This window comes from Pristiophorus japonicus, unplaced genomic scaffold (genome assembly GCF_044704955.1).
Source record: "Pristiophorus japonicus isolate sPriJap1 unplaced genomic scaffold, sPriJap1.hap1 HAP1_SCAFFOLD_247, whole genome shotgun sequence".
NCBI lineage: Eukaryota > Metazoa > Chordata > Chondrichthyes > Pristiophoridae > Pristiophorus > Pristiophorus japonicus.
This window is the reverse complement of record NW_027252199.1, coordinates 942,501-965,000: the sequence shown is the minus strand read 5'-3', so window position 1 is coordinate 965,000 and position 22,500 is coordinate 942,501. Positions and strand designations below refer to the sequence as shown.

At 50.1% G+C, this 22,500-nt stretch overlaps 22 non-coding genes and 1 pseudogene across 22 annotated transcripts; all 23 read right to left on the bottom strand.

The window, feature by feature from the left end:
- Positions 1-678: 678 nt before the first annotated feature.
- LOC139246024 (5S ribosomal RNA) lies at positions 679-797 on the bottom strand. Its single transcript, XR_011590250.1, has one exon. It is a non-coding gene; the product is annotated as a 5S ribosomal RNA (ribosomal RNA).
- An 855-nt stretch (positions 798-1,652) lies between these two features.
- On the bottom strand, positions 1,653-1,772 carry LOC139246488 (5S ribosomal RNA; annotated as a pseudogene).
- An 850-nt stretch (positions 1,773-2,622) lies between these two features.
- Positions 2,623-2,741, bottom strand: LOC139246022 (5S ribosomal RNA). The gene has a single exon (XR_011590248.1). It is a non-coding gene; the product is annotated as a 5S ribosomal RNA (ribosomal RNA).
- Positions 2,742-3,594: 853 nt separating this feature from the next.
- LOC139246021 (5S ribosomal RNA) lies at positions 3,595-3,713 on the bottom strand. Its single transcript, XR_011590247.1, has one exon. It is a non-coding gene; the product is annotated as a 5S ribosomal RNA (ribosomal RNA).
- Positions 3,714-4,566: 853 nt separating this feature from the next.
- On the bottom strand, positions 4,567-4,685 carry LOC139246020 (5S ribosomal RNA). The gene has a single exon (XR_011590246.1). It is a non-coding gene; the product is annotated as a 5S ribosomal RNA (ribosomal RNA).
- Positions 4,686-5,539: 854 nt separating this feature from the next.
- On the bottom strand, positions 5,540-5,658 carry LOC139246019 (5S ribosomal RNA). Its single transcript, XR_011590245.1, has one exon. It is a non-coding gene; the product is annotated as a 5S ribosomal RNA (ribosomal RNA).
- Positions 5,659-6,511: 853 nt separating this feature from the next.
- LOC139246018 (5S ribosomal RNA) lies at positions 6,512-6,630 on the bottom strand. The gene has a single exon (XR_011590244.1). It is a non-coding gene; the product is annotated as a 5S ribosomal RNA (ribosomal RNA).
- Positions 6,631-7,483: 853 nt separating this feature from the next.
- Positions 7,484-7,602, bottom strand: LOC139246017 (5S ribosomal RNA). The gene has a single exon (XR_011590243.1). It is a non-coding gene; the product is annotated as a 5S ribosomal RNA (ribosomal RNA).
- An 853-nt stretch (positions 7,603-8,455) lies between these two features.
- On the bottom strand, positions 8,456-8,574 carry LOC139246016 (5S ribosomal RNA). The gene has a single exon (XR_011590242.1). It is a non-coding gene; the product is annotated as a 5S ribosomal RNA (ribosomal RNA).
- Positions 8,575-9,427: 853 nt separating this feature from the next.
- Positions 9,428-9,546, bottom strand: LOC139246014 (5S ribosomal RNA). The gene has a single exon (XR_011590241.1). It is a non-coding gene; the product is annotated as a 5S ribosomal RNA (ribosomal RNA).
- An 853-nt stretch (positions 9,547-10,399) lies between these two features.
- On the bottom strand, positions 10,400-10,518 carry LOC139246013 (5S ribosomal RNA). The gene has a single exon (XR_011590240.1). It is a non-coding gene; the product is annotated as a 5S ribosomal RNA (ribosomal RNA).
- Positions 10,519-11,371: 853 nt separating this feature from the next.
- On the bottom strand, positions 11,372-11,490 carry LOC139246012 (5S ribosomal RNA). Its single transcript, XR_011590239.1, has one exon. It is a non-coding gene; the product is annotated as a 5S ribosomal RNA (ribosomal RNA).
- Positions 11,491-12,343: 853 nt separating this feature from the next.
- On the bottom strand, positions 12,344-12,462 carry LOC139246010 (5S ribosomal RNA). Its single transcript, XR_011590237.1, has one exon. It is a non-coding gene; the product is annotated as a 5S ribosomal RNA (ribosomal RNA).
- An 853-nt stretch (positions 12,463-13,315) lies between these two features.
- LOC139246009 (5S ribosomal RNA) lies at positions 13,316-13,434 on the bottom strand. The gene has a single exon (XR_011590236.1). It is a non-coding gene; the product is annotated as a 5S ribosomal RNA (ribosomal RNA).
- Positions 13,435-14,287: 853 nt separating this feature from the next.
- Positions 14,288-14,406, bottom strand: LOC139246008 (5S ribosomal RNA). The gene has a single exon (XR_011590235.1). It is a non-coding gene; the product is annotated as a 5S ribosomal RNA (ribosomal RNA).
- An 853-nt stretch (positions 14,407-15,259) lies between these two features.
- LOC139246007 (5S ribosomal RNA) lies at positions 15,260-15,378 on the bottom strand. The gene has a single exon (XR_011590234.1). It is a non-coding gene; the product is annotated as a 5S ribosomal RNA (ribosomal RNA).
- Positions 15,379-16,231: 853 nt separating this feature from the next.
- Positions 16,232-16,350, bottom strand: LOC139246006 (5S ribosomal RNA). The gene has a single exon (XR_011590233.1). It is a non-coding gene; the product is annotated as a 5S ribosomal RNA (ribosomal RNA).
- An 853-nt stretch (positions 16,351-17,203) lies between these two features.
- LOC139246005 (5S ribosomal RNA) lies at positions 17,204-17,322 on the bottom strand. Its single transcript, XR_011590232.1, has one exon. It is a non-coding gene; the product is annotated as a 5S ribosomal RNA (ribosomal RNA).
- Positions 17,323-18,175: 853 nt separating this feature from the next.
- Positions 18,176-18,294, bottom strand: LOC139246004 (5S ribosomal RNA). Its single transcript, XR_011590231.1, has one exon. It is a non-coding gene; the product is annotated as a 5S ribosomal RNA (ribosomal RNA).
- Positions 18,295-19,147: 853 nt separating this feature from the next.
- Positions 19,148-19,266, bottom strand: LOC139246003 (5S ribosomal RNA). Its single transcript, XR_011590230.1, has one exon. It is a non-coding gene; the product is annotated as a 5S ribosomal RNA (ribosomal RNA).
- An 853-nt stretch (positions 19,267-20,119) lies between these two features.
- Positions 20,120-20,238, bottom strand: LOC139246002 (5S ribosomal RNA). The gene has a single exon (XR_011590229.1). It is a non-coding gene; the product is annotated as a 5S ribosomal RNA (ribosomal RNA).
- An 853-nt stretch (positions 20,239-21,091) lies between these two features.
- Positions 21,092-21,210, bottom strand: LOC139246001 (5S ribosomal RNA). The gene has a single exon (XR_011590228.1). It is a non-coding gene; the product is annotated as a 5S ribosomal RNA (ribosomal RNA).
- Positions 21,211-22,080: 870 nt separating this feature from the next.
- Positions 22,081-22,199, bottom strand: LOC139245998 (5S ribosomal RNA). Its single transcript, XR_011590226.1, has one exon. It is a non-coding gene; the product is annotated as a 5S ribosomal RNA (ribosomal RNA).
- Positions 22,200-22,500: the final 301 nt, after the last annotated feature.

Genomic DNA, 22,500 nt, shown 5'->3' with positions numbered 1-22,500 from the left:
ACCCTTCATTGCCTTGCCTCAAGCTTCAAAACTGCCTGACTTTTACCATTCCCTCACTCACCCACAAATCACTCACTCATTCACCCCCCAATCTCACGCTCGCCAACCTCGAAATCTCTCATCCCCTCAAATCGCTCTCCCCCAAATCTCCCCATCCCCAAATCTCTCCTCCCCCAAAAAAGCTTCCACCGCCCCCAAAACACCAGGATTGTTTCATTTCCAATCCCACCAATTATTAAGCCAGATCGCTGTTGTAGCCACATTTCGGAACCCCATGTGGCAAGTGGCGCCTGCTACTCGGCATTCTGATTTGCAACACTCCTCACATGAACACACATGCATTCCAGCGCATGCTAGTTGGCTTTACATTTTTCCTGCATTGAATTGCAGCTCTTCCTGCACGATTCTTTGTTCTCGTGCTGTTTGTCCCTCTCAGGTTTACGCACCTTGTCTCTCCTCTCTGTTTGCTGCGTCCTGGTGTGCCTGCGCCAGCCGTGTATTCTTTTGCCAACTTATTTTGTTGTTCTGCGTTCTTTCGTCCCTTGCGTCGACCCCCTTGCATTTGTGTAGCAGCAGGAGAATGTGCAGGAAAGTGAGAGAGAGAGCAGCAAAAAGGTTGTTGATGGATCAACGGCACTGTGTGTGCAGAAGCATGAGCAGCCTGTGGATGGCAGCAAAAGCCTACTGCACCTGGTATTCCCAGGCAGTCTCCCATCCACGTACTAACCAGGCCTCAGTCTGCTTGGTTTCCGAGATCAGACGGGATCGGGCGTTTTCAGACTAGTGTGGCCGTAGGCATCGATGTCATGGCTTTCTCTTTTACTTAAACGGACATAAGGCTGTTCTTCACTTCTTTTTCTCCTTCCATGCATTCATCCAAGGAATCAGCACTCAAGATTCATTTCACCATTTTCCTTCCGCCACACCCACCTCTTGCTGCTCTGACTCCCACACAAGCAAACGACCAAGCCCTACCCTTCATTGCCTTGCCTCAAGCTTCAAAACTGCCTGACTTTTACCATTCCCTCACTCACCCACAAATCACTCACTCATTCACCCCCCAATCTCACGCTCGCCAACCTCGAAATCTCTCATCCCCTCAAATCGCTCTCCCCCAAATCTCCCCATCCCCAAATCTCTCTCCCCCAAAAAAGCTTCCACCGCCCCCCAAAACACCAGGATTGTTTCATTTCCAATCCCACCAATTATTAAGCCAGATCGCTGTTGTAGCCACATTTCGGAACCCCATGTGGCAAGTTGCGCCTGCTACTCGGCATTCTGATTTGCAACACTCCTCACATGAACACACATGCATTCCAGCAGCATGCTAGTTTGCTTTACATTTTTCCTGCATTGAATTGCAGCTCTTCCTGCACGATTCTTTGTTCTCGTGCTGTTTGTCCCTCTCAGGTTTCTACGCACCTTGTCTCTCCTCTCTGTTGCTGCGTCCTGGTGTGCCTGCGCCAGCGTGTATTCTTTTGCCAACTTATTTTGTTGTTCTGCGTTCTTTCGTCCCTTGCGTCGACCCCCTTGCATTGTGTAGCAGCAGGAGAATGTGCAGGAAAGTGAGAGAGAGAGCAGCAAAAAGGTTTGTTGATGGATCAACGGCACTGTGTGTGCAGAAGCATGAGCAGCCTGTGGATGGCAGCAAAAGCCTACTGCACCTGGTATTCCCAGGCAGTCTCCCATCCACGTACTAACCAGGCCTCAGTCTGCTTGGTTTCCGAGATCAGACGGGATCGGGCGTTTTTCAGACTAGTGTGGCCGTAGCATCGATGTCATGGCTTTCTCTTTACTTAAACGGACATAAGGCTGTCTTCACTTCTTTTCTCCTTCCATGCATTCATCCAAGGAATCAGCACTCAAGATTCATTTCACCATTTTCCTTCCGCCACACCCACCTCTTGCTGCTCTGACTCCCACACAAGCAAACGACAAGCCCTACCCTTCATTGCCTTGCCTCAAGCTTCAAAACTGCCTGACTTTTACCATTCCCTCACTCACCCACAAATCACTCACTCATTCACCCCCCAATCTCACGCTCGCCAACCTCGAAATCTCTCATCCCCTCAAATCGCTCTCCCCCAAATCTCCCCATCCCCAAATCTCTCCTCCCCCAAAAAAGCTTCCACCGCCCCCAAAACACCAGGATTGTTTCATTTCCAATCCCACCAATTATTAAGCCAGATCGCTGTTGTAGCCACATTTCGGAACCCCATGTGGCAAGTGGCGCCTGCTACTCGGCATTCTGATTTGCAACACTCCTCACATGAACACACATGCATTCCAGCAGCATGCTAGTTGGCTTTACATTTTTCCTGCATTGAATTGCAGCTCTTCCTGCACGATTCTTTGTTCTCGTGCTGTTTGTCCCTCTCAGGTTTCTACGCACCTTGTCTCTCCTCTCTGTTGCTGCGTCCTGGTGTGCCTGCGCCAGCGTGTATTCTTTTGCCAACTTATTTTGTTGTTCTGCGTTCTTTCGTCCCTTGCGTCGACCCCCTTGCATTTGTGTAGCAGCAGGAGAATGTGCAGGAAAGTGAGAGAGAGAGCAGCAAAAAGGTTGTTGATGGATCAACGGCACTGTGTGTGCAGAAGCATGAGCAGCCTGTGGATGGCAGCAAAAGCCTACTGCACCTGGTATTCCCAGGCAGTCTCCCATCCACGTACTAACCAGGCCTCAGTCTGCTTGGTTTCCGAGATCAGACGGGATCGGGCGTTTTCAGACTAGTGTGGCCGTAGGCATCGATGTCATGGCTTTCTCTTTACTTAAACGGACATAAGGCTGTTCTTCACTTCTTTTTCTCCTTCCATGCATTCATCCAAGGAATCAGCACTCAAGATTCATTTCACCATTTTCCTTCCGCCACACCCACCTCTTGCTGCTCTGACTCCCACACAAGCAAACGACAAGCCCTACCCTTCATTGCCTTGCCTCAAGCTTCAAAACTGCCTGACTTTTACCATTCCCTCACTCACCCACAAATCACTCACTCATTCACCCCCCAATCTCACGCTCGCCAACCTCGAAATCTCTCATCCCCTCAAATCGCTCTCCCCCAAATCTCCCCATCCCCAAATCTCTCCTCCCCCAAAAAAGCTTCCACCGCCCCCAAAACACCAGGATTGTTTCATTTCCAATCCCACCAATTATTAAGCCAGATCGCTGTTGTTGCCACATTTCGGAACCCCATGTGGCAAGTGGCGCCTGCTACTCGGCATTCTGATTTGCAACACTCCTCACATGAACACACATGCATTCCAGCAGCATGCTAGTTGGCTTTACATTTTTCCTGCATTGAATTGCAGCTCTTCCTGCACGATTCTTTGTTCTCGTGCTGTTTGTCCCTCTCAGGTTTCTACGCACCTTGTCTCTCCTCTCTGTTGCTGCGTCCTGGTGTGCCTGCGCCAGCGTGTATTCTTTTGCCAACTTATTTTGTTGTTCTGCGTTCTTTCGTCCCTTGCGTCGACCCCCTTGCATTTGTGTAGCAGCAGGAGAATGTGCAGGAAAGTGAGAGAGAGAGCAGCAAAAAGGTTGTTGATGGATCAACGGCACTGTGTGTGCAGAAGCATGAGCAGCCTGTGGATGGCAGCAAAAGCCTACTGCACCTGGTATTCCCAGGCAGTCTCCCATCCACGTACTAACCAGGCCTCAGTCTGCTTGGTTTCCGAGATCAGACGGGATCGGGCGTTTTCAGACTAGTGTGGCCGTAGGCATCGATGTCATGGCTTTCTCTTTACTTAAACGGACATAAGGCTGTTCTTCACTTCTTTTTCTCCTTCCATGCATTCATCCAAGGAATCAGCACTCAAGATTCATTTCACCATTTTCCTTCCGCCACACCCACCTCTTGCTGCTCTGACTCCCACACAAGCAAACGACAAGCCCTACCCTTCATTGCCTTGCCTCAAGCTTCAAAACTGCCTGACTTTTACCATTCCCTCACTCACCCACAAATCACTCACTCATTCACCCCCCAATCTCACGCTCGCCAACCTCGAAATCTCTCATCCCCTCAAATCGCTCTCCCCCAAATCTCCCCATCCCCAAATCTCTCCTCCCCCAAAAAAGCTTCCACCGCCCCCAAAACACCAGGATTGTTTCATTTCCAATCCCACCAATTATTAAGCCAGATCGCTGTTGTAGCCACATTTCGGAACCCCATGTGGCAAGTGGCGCCTGCTACTCGGCATTCTGATTTGCAACACTCCTCACATGAACACACATGCATTCCAGCAGCATGCTAGTTGGCTTTACATTTTTCCTGCATTGAATTGCAGCTCTTCCTGCACGATTCTTTGTTCTCGTGCTGTTTGTCCCTCTCAGGTTTCTACGCACCTTGTCTCTCCTCTCTGTTGCTGCGTCCTGGTGTGCCTGCGCCAGCGTGTATTCTTTTGCCAACTTATTTTGTTGTTCTGCGTTCTTTCGTCCCTTGCGTCGACCCCCTTGCATTTGTGTAGCAGCAGGAGAATGTGCAGGAAAGTGAGAGAGAGAGCAGCAAAAAGGTTGTTGATGGATCAACGGCACTGTGTGTGCAGAAGCATGAGCAGCCTGTGGATGGCAGCAAAAGCCTACTGCACCTGGTATTCCCAGGCAGTCTCCCATCCACGTACTAACCAGGCCTCAGTCTGCTTGGTTTCCGAGATCAGACGGGATCGGGCGTTTTCAGACTAGTGTGGCCGTAGGCATCGATGTCATGGCTTTCTCTTTACTTAAACGGACATAAGGCTGTTCTTCACTTCTTTTTCTCCTTCCATGCATTCATCCAAGGAATCAGCACTCAAGATTCATTTCACCATTTTCCTTCCGCCACACCCACCTCTTGCTGCTCTGACTCCCACACAAGCAAACGACAAGCCCTACCCTTCATTGCCTTGCCTCAAGCTTCAAAACTGCCTGACTTTTACCATTCCCTCACTCACCCACAAATCACTCACTCATTCACCCCCCAATCTCACGCTCGCCAACCTCGAAATCTCTCATCCCCTCAAATCGCTCTCCCCCAAATCTCCCCATCCCCAAATCTCTCCTCCCCCAAAAAAGCTTCCACCGCCCCCCAAAACACCAGGATTGTTTCATTTCCAATCCCACCAATTATTAAGCCAGATCGCTGTTGTAGCCACATTTCGGAACCCCATGTGGCAAGTGGCGCCTGCTACTCGGCATTCTGATTTGCAACACTCCTCACATGAACACACATGCATTCCAGCAGCATGCTAGTTGGCTTTACATTTTTCCTGCATTGAATTGCAGCTCTTCCTGCACGATTCTTTGTTCTCGTGCTGTTTGTCCCTCTCAGGTTTCTACGCACCTTGTCTCTCCTCTCTGTTGCTGCGTCCTGGTGTGCCTGCGCCAGCGTGTATTCTTTTGCCAACTTATTTTGTTGTTCTGCGTTCTTTCGTCCCTTGCGTCGACCCCCTTGCATTTGTGTAGCAGCAGGAGAATGTGCAGGAAAGTGAGAGAGAGAGCAGCAAAAAGGTTGTTGATGGATCAACGGCACTGTGTGTGCAGAAGCATGAGCAGCCTGTGGATGGCAGCAAAAGCCTACTGCACCTGGTATTCCCAGGCAGTCTCCCATCCACGTACTAACCAGGCCTCAGTCTGCTTGGTTTCCGAGATCAGACGGGATCGGGCGTTTTCAGACTAGTGTGGCCGTAGGCATCGATGTCATGGCTTTCTCTTTACTTAAACGGACATAAGGCTGTTCTTCACTTCTTTTTCTCCTTCCATGCATTCATCCAAGGAATCAGCACTCAAGATTCATTTCACCATTTTCCTTCCGCCACACCCACCTCTTGCTGCTCTGACTCCCACACAAGCAAACGACAAGCCCTACCCTTCATTGCCTTGCCTCAAGCTTCAAAACTGCCTGACTTTTACCATTCCCTCACTCACCCACAAATCACTCACTCATTCACCCCCCAATCTCACGCTCGCCAACCTCGAAATCTCTCATCCCCTCAAATCGCTCTCCCCCAAATCTCCCCATCCCCAAATCTCTCCTCCCCCAAAAAAGCTTCCACCGCCCCCAAAACACCAGGATTGTTTCATTTCCAATCCCACCAATTATTAAGCCAGATCGCTGTTGTTGCCACATTTCGGAACCCCATGTGGCAAGTGGCGCCTGCTACTCGGCATTCTGATTTGCAACACTCCTCACATGAACACACATGCATTCCAGCAGCATGCTAGTTGGCTTTACATTTTTCCTGCATTGAATTGCAGCTCTTCCTGCACGATTCTTTGTTCTCGTGCTGTTTGTCCCTCTCAGGTTTCTACGCACCTTGTCTCTCCTCTCTGTTGCTGCGTCCTGGTGTGCCTGCGCCAGCGTGTATTCTTTTGCCAACTTATTTTGTTGTTCTGCGTTCTTTCGTCCCTTGCGTCGACCCCCTTGCATTTGTGTAGCAGCAGGAGAATGTGCAGGAAAGTGAGAGAGAGAGCAGCAAAAAGGTTGTTGATGGATCAACGGCACTGTGTGTGCAGAAGCATGAGCAGCCTGTGGATGGCAGCAAAAGCCTACTGCACCTGGTATTCCCAGGCAGTCTCCCATCCACGTACTAACCAGGCCTCAGTCTGCTTGGTTTCCGAGATCAGACGGGATCGGGCGTTTTCAGACTAGTGTGGCCGTAGGCATCGATGTCATGGCTTTCTCTTTACTTAAACGGACATAAGGCTGTTCTTCACTTCTTTTTCTCCTTCCATGCATTCATCCAAGGAATCAGCACTCAAGATTCATTTCACCATTTTCCTTCCGCCACACCCACCTCTTGCTGCTCTGACTCCCACACAAGCAAACGACAAGCCCTACCCTTCATTGCCTTGCCTCAAGCTTCAAAACTGCCTGACTTTTACCATTCCCTCACTCACCCACAAATCACTCACTCATTCACCCCCCAATCTCACGCTCGCCAACCTCGAAATCTCTCATCCCCTCAAATCGCTCTCCCCCAAATCTCCCCATCCCCAAATCTCTCCTCCCCCAAAAAAGCTTCCACCGCCCCCAAAACACCAGGATTGTTTCATTTCCAATCCCACCAATTATTAAGCCAGATCGCTGTTGTAGCCACATTTCGGAACCCCATGTGGCAAGTGGCGCCTGCTACTCGGCATTCTGATTTGCAACACTCCTCACATGAACACACATGCATTCCAGCAGCATGCTAGTTGGCTTTACATTTTTCCTGCATTGAATTGCAGCTCTTCCTGCACGATTCTTTGTTCTCGTGCTGTTTGTCCCTCTCAGGTTTCTACGCACCTTGTCTCTCCTCTCTGTTGCTGCGTCCTGGTGTGCCTGCGCCAGCGTGTATTCTTTTGCCAACTTATTTTGTTGTTCTGCGTTCTTTCGTCCCTTGCGTCGACCCCCTTGCATTTGTGTAGCAGCAGGAGAATGTGCAGGAAAGTGAGAGAGAGAGCAGCAAAAAGGTTGTTGATGGATCAACGGCACTGTGTGTGCAGAAGCATGAGCAGCCTGTGGATGGCAGCAAAAGCCTACTGCACCTGGTATTCCCAGGCAGTCTCCCATCCACGTACTAACCAGGCCTCAGTCTGCTTGGTTTCCGAGATCAGACGGGATCGGGCGTTTTCAGACTAGTGTGGCCGTAGGCATCGATGTCATGGCTTTCTCTTTACTTAAACGGACATAAGGCTGTTCTTCACTTCTTTTTCTCCTTCCATGCATTCATCCAAGGAATCAGCACTCAAGATTCATTTCACCATTTTCCTTCCGCCACACCCACCTCTTGCTGCTCTGACTCCCACACAAGCAAACGACAAGCCCTACCCTTCATTGCCTTGCCTCAAGCTTCAAAACTGCCTGACTTTTACCATTCCCTCACTCACCCACAAATCACTCACTCATTCACCCCCCAATCTCACGCTCGCCAACCTCGAAATCTCTCATCCCCTCAAATCGCTCTCCCCCAAATCTCCCCATCCCCAAATCTCTCCTCCCCCAAAAAAGCTTCCACCGCCCCCAAAACACCAGGATTGTTTCATTTCCAATCCCACCAATTATTAAGCCAGATCGCTGTTGTTGCCACATTTCGGAACCCCATGTGGCAAGTGGCGCCTGCTACTCGGCATTCTGATTTGCAACACTCCTCACATGAACACACATGCATTCCAGCAGCATGCTAGTTGGCTTTACATTTTTCCTGCATTGAATTGCAGCTCTTCCTGCACGATTCTTTGTTCTCGTGCTGTTTGTCCCTCTCAGGTTTCTACGCACCTTGTCTCTCCTCTCTGTTGCTGCGTCCTGGTGTGCCTGCGCCAGCGTGTATTCTTTTGCCAACTTATTTTGTTGTTCTGCGTTCTTTCGTCCCTTGCGTCGACCCCCTTGCATTTGTGTAGCAGCAGGAGAATGTGCAGGAAAGTGAGAGAGAGAGCAGCAAAAAGGTTGTTGATGGATCAACGGCACTGTGTGTGCAGAAGCATGAGCAGCCTGTGGATGGCAGCAAAAGCCTACTGCACCTGGTATTCCCAGGCAGTCTCCCATCCACGTACTAACCAGGCCTCAGTCTGCTTGGTTTCCGAGATCAGACGGGATCGGGCGTTTTCAGACTAGTGTGGCCGTAGGCATCGATGTCATGGCTTTCTCTTTACTTAAACGGACATAAGGCTGTTCTTCACTTCTTTTTCTCCTTCCATGCATTCATCCAAGGAATCAGCACTCAAGATTCATTTCACCATTTTCCTTCCGCCACACCCACCTCTTGCTGCTCTGACTCCCACACAAGCAAACGACAAGCCCTACCCTTCATTGCCTTGCCTCAAGCTTCAAAACTGCCTGACTTTTACCATTCCCTCACTCACCCACAAATCACTCACTCATTCACCCCCCAATCTCACGCTCGCCAACCTCGAAATCTCTCATCCCCTCAAATCGCTCTCCCCCAAATCTCCCCATCCCCAAATCTCTCCTCCCCCAAAAAAGCTTCCACCGCCCCCAAAACACCAGGATTGTTTCATTTCCAATCCCACCAATTATTAAGCCAGATCGCTGTTGTAGCCACATTTCGGAACCCCATGTGGCAAGTGGCGCCTGCTACTCGGCATTCTGATTTGCAACACTCCTCACATGAACACACATGCATTCCAGCAGCATGCTAGTTGGCTTTACATTTTTCCTGCATTGAATTGCAGCTCTTCCTGCACGATTCTTTGTTCTCGTGCTGTTTGTCCCTCTCAGGTTTCTACGCACCTTGTCTCTCCTCTCTGTTGCTGCGTCCTGGTGTGCCTGCGCCAGCGTGTATTCTTTTGCCAACTTATTTTGTTGTTCTGCGTTCTTTCGTCCCTTGCGTCGACCCCCTTGCATTTGTGTAGCAGCAGGAGAATGTGCAGGAAAGTGAGAGAGAGAGCAGCAAAAAGGTTGTTGATGGATCAACGGCACTGTGTGTGCAGAAGCATGAGCAGCCTGTGGATGGCAGCAAAAGCCTACTGCACCTGGTATTCCCAGGCAGTCTCCCATCCACGTACTAACCAGGCCTCAGTCTGCTTGGTTTCCGAGATCAGACGGGATCGGGCGTTTTCAGACTAGTGTGGCCGTAGGCATCGATGTCATGGCTTTCTCTTTACTTAAACGGACATAAGGCTGTTCTTCACTTCTTTTTCTCCTTCCATGCATTCATCCAAGGAATCAGCACTCAAGATTCATTTCACCATTTTCCTTCCGCCACACCCACCTCTTGCTGCTCTGACTCCCACACAAGCAAACGACAAGCCCTACCCTTCATTGCCTTGCCTCAAGCTTCAAAACTGCCTGACTTTTACCATTCCCTCACTCACCCACAAATCACTCACTCATTCACCCCCCAATCTCACGCTCGCCAACCTCGAAATCTCTCATCCCCTCAAATCGCTCTCCCCCAAATCTCCCCATCCCCAAATCTCTCCTCCCCCAAAAAAGCTTCCACCGCCCCCAAAACACCAGGATTGTTTCATTTCCAATCCCACCAATTATTAAGCCAGATCGCTGTTGTAGCCACATTTCGGAACCCCATGTGGCAAGTGGCGCCTGCTACTCGGCATTCTGATTTGCAACACTCCTCACATGAACACACATGCATTCCAGCAGCATGCTAGTTGGCTTTACATTTTTCCTGCATTGAATTGCAGCTCTTCCTGCACGATTCTTTGTTCTCGTGCTGTTTGTCCCTCTCAGGTTTCTACGCACCTTGTCTCTCCTCTCTGTTGCTGCGTCCTGGTGTGCCTGCGCCAGCGTGTATTCTTTTGCCAACTTATTTTGTTGTTCTGCGTTCTTTCGTCCCTTGCGTCGACCCCCTTGCATTTGTGTAGCAGCAGGAGAATGTGCAGGAAAGTGAGAGAGAGAGCAGCAAAAAGGTTGTTGATGGATCAACGGCACTGTGTGTGCAGAAGCATGAGCAGCCTGTGGATGGCAGCAAAAGCCTACTGCACCTGGTATTCCCAGGCAGTCTCCCATCCACGTACTAACCAGGCCTCAGTCTGCTTGGTTTCCGAGATCAGACGGGATCGGGCGTTTTCAGACTAGTGTGGCCGTAGGCATCAATGTCATGGCTTTCTCTTTACTTAAACGGACATAAGGCTGTTCTTCACTTCTTTTTCTCCTTCCATGCATTCATCCAAGGAATCAGCACTCAAGATTCATTTCACCATTTTCCTTCCGCCACACCCACCTCTTGCTGCTCTGACTCCCACACAAGCAAACGACAAGCCCTACCCTTCATTGCCTTGCCTCAAGCTTCAAAACTGCCTGACTTTTACCATTCCCTCACTCACCCACAAATCACTCACTCATTCACCCCCCAATCTCACGCTCGCCAACCTCGAAATCTCTCATCCCCTCAAATCGCTCTCCCCCAAATCTCCCCATCCCCAAATCTCTCCTCCCCCAAAAAAGCTTCCACCGCCCCCAAAACACCAGGATTGTTTCATTTCCAATCCCACCAATTATTAAGCCAGATCGCTGTTGTTGCCACATTTCGGAACCCCATGTGGCAAGTGGCGCCTGCTACTCGGCATTCTGATTTGCAACACTCCTCACATGAACACACATGCATTCCAGCAGCATGCTAGTTGGCTTTACATTTTTCCTGCATTGAATTGCAGCTCTTCCTGCACGATTCTTTGTTCTCGTGCTGTTTGTCCCTCTCAGGTTTCTACGCACCTTGTCTCTCCTCTCTGTTGCTGCGTCCTGGTGTGCCTGCGCCAGCGTGTATTCTTTTGCCAACTTATTTTGTTGTTCTGCGTTCTTTCGTCCCTTGCGTCGACCCCCTTGCATTTGTGTAGCAGCAGGAGAATGTGCAGGAAAGTGAGAGAGAGAGCAGCAAAAAGGTTGTTGATGGATCAACGGCACTGTGTGTGCAGAAGCATGAGCAGCCTGTGGATGGCAGCAAAAGCCTACTGCACCTGGTATTCCCAGGCAGTCTCCCATCCACGTACTAACCAGGCCTCAGTCTGCTTGGTTTCCGAGATCAGACGGGATCGGGCGTTTTCAGACTAGTGTGGCCGTAGGCATCGATGTCATGGCTTTCTCTTTACTTAAACGGACATAAGGCTGTTCTTCACTTCTTTTTCTCCTTCCATGCATTCATCCAAGGAATCAGCACTCAAGATTCATTTCACCATTTTCCTTCCGCCACACCCACCTCTTGCTGCTCTGACTCCCACACAAGCAAACGACAAGCCCTACCCTTCATTGCCTTGCCTCAAGCTTCAAAACTGCCTGACTTTTACCATTCCCTCACTCACCCACAAATCACTCACTCATTCACCCCCCAATCTCACGCTCGCCAACCTCGAAATCTCTCATCCCCTCAAATCGCTCTCCCCCAAATCTCCCCATCCCCAAATCTCTCCTCCCCCAAAAAAGCTTCCACCGCCCCCAAAACACCAGGATTGTTTCATTTCCAATCCCACCAATTATTAAGCCAGATCGCTGTTGTAGCCACATTTCGGAACCCCATGTGGCAAGTGGCGCCTGCTACTCGGCATTCTGATTTGCAACACTCCTCACATGAACACACATGCATTCCAGCAGCATGCTAGTTGGCTTTACATTTTTCCTGCATTGAATTGCAGCTCTTCCTGCACGATTCTTTGTTCTCGTGCTGTTTGTCCCTCTCAGGTTTCTACGCACCTTGTCTCTCCTCTCTGTTGCTGCGTCCTGGTGTGCCTGCGCCAGCGTGTATTCTTTTGCCAACTTATTTTGTTGTTCTGCGTTCTTTCGTCCCTTGCGTCGACCCCCTTGCATTTGTGTAGCAGCAGGAGAATGTGCAGGAAAGTGAGAGAGAGAGCAGCAAAAAGGTTGTTGATGGATCAACGGCACTGTGTGTGCAGAAGCATGAGCAGCCTGTGGATGGCAGCAAAAGCCTACTGCACCTGGTATTCCCAGGCAGTCTCCCATCCACGTACTAACCAGGCCTCAGTCTGCTTGGTTTCCGAGATCAGACGGGATCGGGCGTTTTCAGACTAGTGTGGCCGTAGGCATCGATGTCATGGCTTTCTCTTTACTTAAACGGACATAAGGCTGTTCTTCACTTCTTTTTCTCCTTCCATGCATTCATCCAAGGAATCAGCACTCAAGATTCATTTCACCATTTTCCTTCCGCCACACCCACCTCTTGCTGCTCTGACTCCCACACAAGCAAACGACAAGCCCTACCCTTCATTGCCTTGCCTCAAGCTTCAAAACTGCCTGACTTTTACCATTCCCTCACTCACCCACAAATCACTCACTCATTCACCCCCCAATCTCACGCTCGCCAACCTCGAAATCTCTCATCCCCTCAAATCGCTCTCCCCCAAATCTCCCCATCCCCAAATCTCTCCTCCCCCAAAAAAGCTTCCACCGCCCCCAAAACACCAGGATTGTTTCATTTCCAATCCCACCAATTATTAAGCCAGATCGCTGTTGTAGCCACATTTCGGAACCCCATGTGGCAAGTGGCGCCTGCTACTCGGCATTCTGATTTGCAACACTCCTCACATGAACACACATGCATTCCAGCAGCATGCTAGTTGGCTTTACATTTTTCCTGCATTGAATTGCAGCTCTTCCTGCACGATTCTTTGTTCTCGTGCTGTTTGTCCCTCTCAGGTTTCTACGCACCTTGTCTCTCCTCTCTGTTGCTGCGTCCTGGTGTGCCTGCGCCAGCGTGTATTCTTTTGCCAACTTATTTTGTTGTTCTGCGTTCTTTCGTCCCTTGCGTCGACCCCCTTGCATTTGTGTAGCAGCAGGAGAATGTGCAGGAAAGTGAGAGAGAGAGCAGCAAAAAGGTTGTTGATGGATCAACGGCACTGTGTGTGCAGAAGCATGAGCAGCCTGTGGATGGCAGCAAAAGCCTACTGCACCTGGTATTCCCAGGCAGTCTCCCATCCACGTACTAACCAGGCCTCAGTCTGCTTGGTTTCCGAGATCAGACGGGATCGGGCGTTTTCAGACTAGTGTGGCCGTAGGCATCGATGTCATGGCTTTCTCTTTACTTAAACGGACATAAGGCTGTTCTTCACTTCTTTTTCTCCTTCCATGCATTCATCCAAGGAATCAGCACTCAAGATTCATTTCACCATTTTCCTTCCGCCACACCCACCCTTGCTGCTCTGACTCCCACACAAGCAAACGACAAGCCCTACCCTTCATTGCCTTGCCTCAAGCTTCAAAACTGCCTGACTTTTACCATTTCCCTCACTCACCCACAAATCACTCACTCATTCACCCCCCAATCTCACGCTCGCCAACCTCGAAATCTCTCATCCCCTCAAATCGCTCTCCCCCAAATCTCCCCATCCCCAAATCTCTCCTCCCCCAAAAAAGCTTCCACCGCCCCCAAAACACCAGGATTGTTTCATTTCCAATCCCACCAATTATTAAGCCAGATCGCTGTTGTAGCCACATTTCGGAACCCCATGTGGCAAGTGGCGCCTGCTACTCGGCATTCTGATTTGCAACACTCCTCACATGAACACACATGCATTCCAGCAGCATGCTAGTTGGCTTTACATTTTTCCTGCATTGAATTGCAGCTCTTCCTGCACGATTCTTTGTTCTCGTGCTGTTTGTCCCTCTCAGGTTTCTACGCACCTTGTCTCTCCTCTCTGTTGCTGCGTCCTGGTGTGCCTGCGCCAGCGTGTATTCTTTTGCCAACTTATTTTGTTGTTCTGCGTTCTTTCGTCCCTTGCGTCGACCCCCTTGCATTTGTGTAGCAGCAGGAGAATGTGCAGGAAAGTGAGAGAGAGAGCAGCAAAAAGGTTGTTGATGGATCAACGGCACTGTGTGTGCAGAAGCATGAGCAGCCTGTGGATGGCAGCAAAAGCCTACTGCACCTGGTATTCCCAGGCAGTCTCCCATCCACGTACTAACCAGGCCTCAGTCTGCTTGGTTTCCGAGATCAGACGGGATCGGGCGTTTTCAGACTAGTGTGGCCGTAGGCATCGATGTCATGGCTTTCTCTTTACTTAAACGGACATAAGGCTGTTCTTCACTTCTTTTTCTCCTTCCATGCATTCATCCAAGGAATCAGCACTCAAGATTCATTTCACCATTTTCCTTCCGCCACACCCACCTCTTGCTGCTCTGACTCCCACACAAGCAAACGACAAGCCCTACCCTTCATTGCCTTGCCTCAAGCTTCAAAACTGCCTGACTTTTACCATTCCCTCACTCACCCACAAATCACTCACTCATTCACCCCCCAATCTCACGCTCGCCAACCTCGAAATCTCTCATCCCCTCAAATCGCTCTCCCCCAAATCTCCCCATCCCCAAATCTCTCCTCCCCCAAAAAAGCTTCCACCGCCCCCAAAACACCAGGATTGTTTCATTTCCAATCCCACCAATTATTAAGCCAGATCGCTGTTGTTGCCACATTTCGGAACCCCATGTGGCAAGTGGCGCCTGCTACTCGGCATTCTGATTTGCAACACTCCTCACATGAACACACATGCATTCCAGCAGCATGCTAGTTGGCTTTACATTTTTCCTGCATTGAATTGCAGCTCTTCCTGCACGATTCTTTGTTCTCGTGCTGTTTGTCCCTCTCAGGTTTCTACGCACCTTGTCTCTCCTCTCTGTTGCTGCGTCCTGGTGTGCCTGCGCCAGCGTGTATTCTTTTGCCAACTTATTTTGTTGTTCTGCGTTCTTTCGTCCCTTGCGTCGACCCCCTTGCATTTGTGTAGCAGCAGGAGAATGTGCAGGAAAGTGAGAGAGAGAGCAGCAAAAAGGTTGTTGATGGATCAACGGCACTGTGTGTGCAGAAGCATGAGCAGCCTGTGGATGGCAGCAAAAGCCTACTGCACCTGGTATTCCCAGGCAGTCTCCCATCCACGTACTAACCAGGCCTCAGTCTGCTTGGTTTCCGAGATCAGACGGGATCGGGCGTTTTCAGACTAGTGTGGCCGTAGGCATCGATGTCATGGCTTTCTCTTTACTTAAACGGACATAAGGCTGTTCTTCACTTCTTTTTCTCCTTCCATGCATTCATCCAAGGAATCAGCACTCAAGATTCATTTCACCATTTTCCTTCCGCCACACCCACCTCTTGCTGCTCTGACTCCCACACAAGCAAACGACAAGCCCTACCCTTCATTGCCTTGCCTCAAGCTTCAAAACTGCCTGACTTTTACCATTCCCTCACTCACCCACAAATCACTCACTCATTCACCCCCCAATCTCACGCTCGCCAACCTCGAAATCTCTCATCCCCTCAAATCGCTCTCCCCCAAATCTCCCCATCCCCAAATCTCTCCTCCCCCAAAAAAGCTTCCACCGCCCCCAAAACACCAGGATTGTTTCATTTCCAATCCCACCAATTATTAAGCCAGATCGCTGTTGTAGCCACATTTCGGAACCCCATGTGGCAAGTGGCGCCTGCTACTCGGCATTCTGATTTGCAACACTCCTCACATGAACACACATGCATTCCAGCAGCATGCTAGTTGGCTTTACATTTTTCCTGCATTGAATTGCAGCTCTTCCTGCACGATTCTTTGTTCTCGTGCTGTTTGTCCCTCTCAGGTTTCTACGCACCTTGTCTCTCCTCTCTGTTGCTGCGTCCTGGTGTGCCTGCGCCAGCGTGTATTCTTTTGCCAACTTATTTTGTTGTTCTGCGTTCTTTCGTCCCTTGCGTCGACCCCCTTGCATTTGTGTAGCAGCAGGAGAATGTGCAGGAAAGTGAGAGAGAGAGCAGCAAAAAGGTTGTTGATGGATCAACGGCACTGTGTGTGCAGAAGCATGAGCAGCCTGTGGATGGCAGCAAAAGCCTACTGCACCTGGTATTCCCAGGCAGTCTCCCATCCACGTACTAACCAGGCCTCAGTCTGCTTGGTTTCCGAGATCAGACGGGATCGGGCGTTTTCAGACTAGTGTGGCCGTAGGCATCGATGTCATGGCTTTCTCTTTACTTAAACGGACATAAGGCTGTTCTTCACTTCTTTTTCTCCTTCCATGCATTCATCCAAGGAATCAGCACTCAAGATTCATTTCACCATTTTCCTTCCGCCACACCCACCTCTTGCTGCTCTGACTCCCACACAAGCAAACGACAAGCCCTACCCTTCATTGCCTTGCCTCAAGCTTCAAAACTGCCTGACTTTTACCATTCCCTCACTCACCCACAAATCACTCACTCATTCACCCCCCAATCTCACGCTCGCCAACCTCGAAATCTCTCATCCCCTCAAATCGCTCTCCCCCAAATCTCCCCATCCCCAAATCTCTCCTCCCCCAAAAAAGCTTCCACCGCCCCCAAAACACCAGGATTGTTTCATTTCCAATCCCACCAATTATTAAGCCAGATCGCTGTTGTTGCCACATTTCGGAACCCCATGTGGCAAGTGGCGCCTGCTACTCGGCATTCTGATTTGCAACACTCCTCACATGAACACACATGCATTCCAGCAGCATGCTAGTTGGCTTTACATTTTTCCTGCATTGAATTGCAGCTCTTCCTGCACGATTCTTTGTTCTCGTGCTGTTTGTCCCTCTCAGGTTTCTACGCACCTTGTCTCTCCTCTCTGTTGCTGCGTCCTGGTGTGCCTGCGCCAGCGTGTATTCTTTTGCCAACTTATTTTGTTGTTCTGCGTTCTTTCGTCCCTTGCGTCGACCCCCTTGCATTTGTGTAGCAGCAGGAGAATGTGCAGGAAAGTGAGAGAGAGAGCAGCAAAAAGGTTGTTGATGGATCAACGGCACTGTGTGTGCAGAAGCATGAGCAGCCTGTGGATGGCAGCAAAAGCCTACTGCACCTGGTATTCCCAGGCAGTCTCCCATCCACGTACTAACCAGGCCTCAGTCTGCTTGGTTTCCGAGATCAGACGGGATCGGGCGTTTTCAGACTAGTGTGGCCGTAGGCATCGATGTCATGGCTTTCTCTTTACTTAAACGGACATAAGGCTGTTCTTCACTTCTTTTTCTCCTTCCATGCATTCATCCAAGGAATCAGCACTCAAGATTCATTTCACCATTTTCCTTCCGCCACACCCACCTCTTGCTGCTCTGACTCCCACACAAGCAAACGACAAGCCCTACCCTTCATTGCCTTGCCTCAAGCTTCAAAACTGCCTGACTTTTACCATTCCCTCACTCACCCACAAATCACTCACTCATTCACCCCCCAATCTCACGCTCGCCAACCTCGAAATCTCTCATCCCCTCAAATCGCTCTCCCCCAAATCTCCCCATCCCCAAATCTCTCCTCCCCCAAAAAAGCTTCCACCGCCCCCAAAACACCAGGATTGTTTCATTTCCAATCCCACCAATTATTAAGCCAGATCGCTGTTGTAGCCACATTTCGGAACCCCATGTGGCAAGTGGCGCCTGCTACTCGGCATTCTGATTTGCAACACTCCTCACATGAACACACATGCATTCCAGCAGCATGCTAGTTGGCTTTACATTTTTCCTGCATTGAATTGCAGCTCTTCCTGCACGATTCTTTGTTCTCGTGCTGTTTGTCCCTCTCAGGTTTCTACGCACCTTGTCTCTCCTCTCTGTTGCTGCGTCCTGGTGTGCCTGCGCCAGCGTGTATTCTTTTGCCAACTTATTTTGTTGTTCTGCGTTCTTTCGTCCCTTGCGTCGACCCCCTTGCATTTGTGTAGCAGCAGGAGAATGTGCAGGAAAGTGAGAGAGAGAGCAGCAAAAAGGTTGTTGATGGATCAACGGCACTGTGTGTGCAGAAGCATGAGCAGCCTGTGGATGGCAGCAAAAGCCTACTGCACCTGGTATTCCCAGGCAGTCTCCCATCCACGTACTAACCAGGCCTCAGTCTGCTTGGTTTCCGAGATCAGACGGGATCGGGCGTTTTCAGACTAGTGTGGCCGTAGGCATCGATGTCATGGCTTTCTCTTTACTTAAACGGACATAAGGCTGTTCTTCACTTCTTTTTCTCCTTCCATGCATTCATCCAAGGAATCAGCACTCAAGATTCATTTCACCATTTTCCTTCCGCCACACCCACCTCTTGCTGCTCTGACTCCCACACAAGCAAACGACAAGCCCTACCCTTCATTGCCTTGCCTCAAGCTTCAAAACTGCCTGACTTTTACCATTCCCTCACTCACCCACAAATCACTCACTCATTCACCCCCCAATCTCACGCTCGCCAACCTCGAAATCTCTCATCCCCTCAAATCGCTCTCCCCCAAATCTCCCCATCCCCAAATCTCTCCTCCCCCAAAAAAGCTTCCACCGCCCCCAAAACACCAGGATTGTTTCATTTCCAATCCCACCAATTATTAAGCCAGATCGCTGTTGTTGCCACATTTCGGAACCCCATGTGGCAAGTGGCGCCTGCTACTCGGCATTCTGATTTGCAACACTCCTCACATGAACACACATGCATTCCAGCAGCATGCTAGTTGGCTTTACATTTTTCCTGCATTGAATTGCAGCTCTTCCTGCACGATTCTTTGTTCTCGTGCTGTTTGTCCCTCTCAGGTTTCTACGCACCTTGTCTCTCCTCTCTGTTGCTGCGTCCTGGTGTGCCTGCGCCAGCGTGTATTCTTTTGCCAACTTATTTTGTTGTTCTGCGTTCTTTCGTCCCTTGCGTCGACCCCCTTGCATTTGTGTAGCAGCAGGAGAATGTGCAGGAAAGTGAGAGAGAGAGCAGCAAAAAGGTTGTTGATGGATCAACGGCACTGTGTGTGCAGAAGCATGAGCAGCCTGTGGATGGCAGCAAAAGCCTACTGCACCTGGTATTCCCAGGCAGTCTCCCATCCACGTACTAACCAGGCCTCAGTCTGCTTGGTTTCCGAGATCAGACGGGATCGGGCGTTTTCAGACTAGTGTGGCCGTAGGCATCGATGTCATGGCTTTCTCTTTACTTAAACGGACATAAGGCTGTTCTTCACTTCTTTTTCTCCTTCCATGCATTCATCCAAGGAATCAGCACTCAAGATTCATTTCACCATTTTCCTTCCGCCACACCCACCTCTTGCTGCTCTGACTCCCACACAAGCAAACGACAAGCCCTACCCTTCATTGCCTTGCCTCAAGCTTCAAAACTGCCTGACTTTTACCATTCCCTCACTCACCCACAAATCACTCACTCATTCACCCCCCAATCTCACGCTCGCCAACCTCGAAATCTCTCATCCCCTCAAATCGCTCTCCCCCAAATCTCCCCATCCCCAAATCTCTCCTCCCCCAAAAAAGCTTCCACCGCCCCCAAAACACCAGGATTGTTTCATTTCCAATCCCACCAATTATTAAGCCAGATCGCTGTTGTAGCCACATTTCGGAACCCCATGTGGCAAGTGGCGCCTGCTACTCGGCATTCTGATTTGCAACACTCCTCACATGAACACACATGCATTCCAGCAGCATGCTAGTTGGCTTTACATTTTTCCTGCATTGAATTGCAGCTCTTCCTGCACGATTCTTTGTTCTCGTGCTGTTTGTCCCTCTCAGGTTTCTACGCACCTTGTCTCTCCTCTCTGTTGCTGCGTCCTGGTGTGCCTGCGCCAGCGTGTATTCTTTTGCCAACTTATTTTGTTGTTCTGCGTTCTTTCGTCCCTTGCGTCGACCCCCTTGCATTTGTGTAGCAGCAGGAGAATGTGCAGGAAAGTGAGAGAGAGAGCAGCAAAAAGGTTGTTGATGGATCAACGGCACTGTGTGTGCAGAAGCATGAGCAGCCTGTGGATGGCAGCAAAAGCCTACTGCACCTGGTATTCCCAGGCAGTCTCCCATCCACGTACTAACCAGGCCTCAGTCTGCTTGGTTTCCGAGATCAGACGGGATCGGGCGTTTTCAGACTAGTGTGGCCGTAGGCATCGATGTCATGGCTTTCTCTTTACTTAAACGGACATAAGGCTGTTCTTCACTTCTTTTTCTCCTTCCATGCATTCATCCAAGGAATCAGCACTCAAGATTCATTTCACCATTTTCCTTCCGCCACACCCACCTCTTGCTGCTCTGACTCCCACACAAGCAAACGACAAGCCCTACCCTTCATTGCCTTGCCTCAAGCTTCAAAACTGCCTGACTTTTACCATTCCCTCACTCACCCACAAATCACTCACTCATTCACCCCCCAATCTCACGCTCGCCAACCTCGAAATCTCTCATCCCCTCAAATCGCTCTCCCCCAAATCTCCCCATCCCCAAATCTCTCCTCCCCCAAAAAAGCTTCCACCGCCCCCAAAACACCAGGATTGTTTCATTTCCAATCCCACCAATTATTAAGCCAGATCGCTGTTGTTGCCACATTTCGGAACCCCATGTGGCAAGTGGCGCCTGCTACTCGGCATTCTGATTTGCAACACTCCTCACATGAACACACATGCATTCCAGCAGCATGCTAGTTGGCTTTACATTTTTCCTGCATTGAATTGCAGCTCTTCCTGCACGATTCTTTGTTCTCGTGCTGTTTGTCCCTCTCAGGTTTCTACGCACCTTGTCTCTCCTCTCTGTTGCTGCGTCCTGGTGTGCCTGCGCCAGCGTGTATTCTTTTGCCAACTTATTTTGTTGTTCTGCGTTCTTTCGTCCCTTGCGTCGACCCCCTTGCATTTGTGTAGCAGCAGGAGAATGTGCAGGAAAGTGAGAGAGAGAGCAGCAAAAAGGTTGTTGATGGATCAACGGCACTGTGTGTGCAGAAGCATGAGCAGCCTGTGGATGGCAGCAAAAGCCTACTGCACCTGGTATTCCCAGGCAGTCTCCCATCCACGTACTAACCAGGCCTCAGTCTGCTTGGTTTCCGAGATCAGACGGGATCGGGCGTTTTCAGACTAGTGTGGCCGTAGGCATCGATGTCATGGCTTTCTCTTTACTTAAACGGACATAAGGCTGTTCTTCACTTCTTTTTCTCCTTCCATGCATTCATCCAAGGAATCAGCACTCAAGATTCATTTCACCATTTTCCTTCCGCCACACCCACCTCTTGCTGCTCTGACTCCCACACAAGCAAACGACAAGCCCTACCCTTCATTGCCTTGCCTCAAGCTTCAAAACTGCCTGACTTTTACCATTCCCTCACTCACCCACAAATCACTCACTCATTCACCCCCCAATCTCACGCTCGCCAACCTCGAAATCTCTCATCCCCTCAAATCGCTCTCCCCCAAATCTCCCCATCCCCAAATCTCTCCTCCCCCAAAAAAGCTTCCACCGCCCCCAAAACACCAGGATTGTTTCATTTCCAATCCCACCAATTATTAAGCCAGATCGCTGTTGTTGCCACATTTCGGAACCCCATGTGGCAAGTGGCGCCTGCTACTCGGCATTCTGATTTGCAACACTCCTCACATGAACACACATGCATTCCAGCAGCATGCTAGTTGGCTTTACATTTTTCCTGCATTGAATTGCAGCTCTTCCTGCACGATTCTTTGTTCTCGTGCTGTTTGTCCCTCTCAGGTTTCTACGCACCTTGTCTCTCCTCTCTGTTGCTGCGTCCTGGTGTGCCTGCGCCAGCGTGTATTCTTTTGCCAACTTATTTTGTTGTTCTGCGTTCTTTCGTCCCTTGCGTCGACCCCCTTGCATTTGTGTAGCAGCAGGAGAATGTGCAGGAAAGAAATGGTGAAAGCAAAGTGAGAGAGAGAGCAGCAAAAAGGTTGTTGATGGATCAACGGCACTGTGTGTGCAGAAGCATGAGCAGCCTGTGGATGGCAGCAAAAGCCTACTGCACCTGGTATTCCCAGGCAGTCTCCCATCCACGTACTAACCAGGCCTCAGTCTGCTTGGTTTCCGAGATCAGACGGGATCGGGCGTTTTCAGACTAGTGTGGCCGTAGGCATCGATGTCATGGCTTTCTCTTTACTTAAACGGACATAAGGCTGTTCTTCACTTCTTTTTCTCCTTCCATGCATTCATCCAAGGAATCAGCACTCAAGATTCATTTCACCATTTTCCTTCCGCCACACCCACCTCTTGCTGCTCTGACTCCCACACAAGCAAACGACAAGCCCTACCCTTCATTGCCTTGCCTCAAGCTTCAAAACTGCCTGACTTTTACCATTCCCTCACTCACCCACAAATCACTCACTCATTCACCCCCCAATCTCACGCTCGCCAACCTCGAAATCTCTCATCCCCT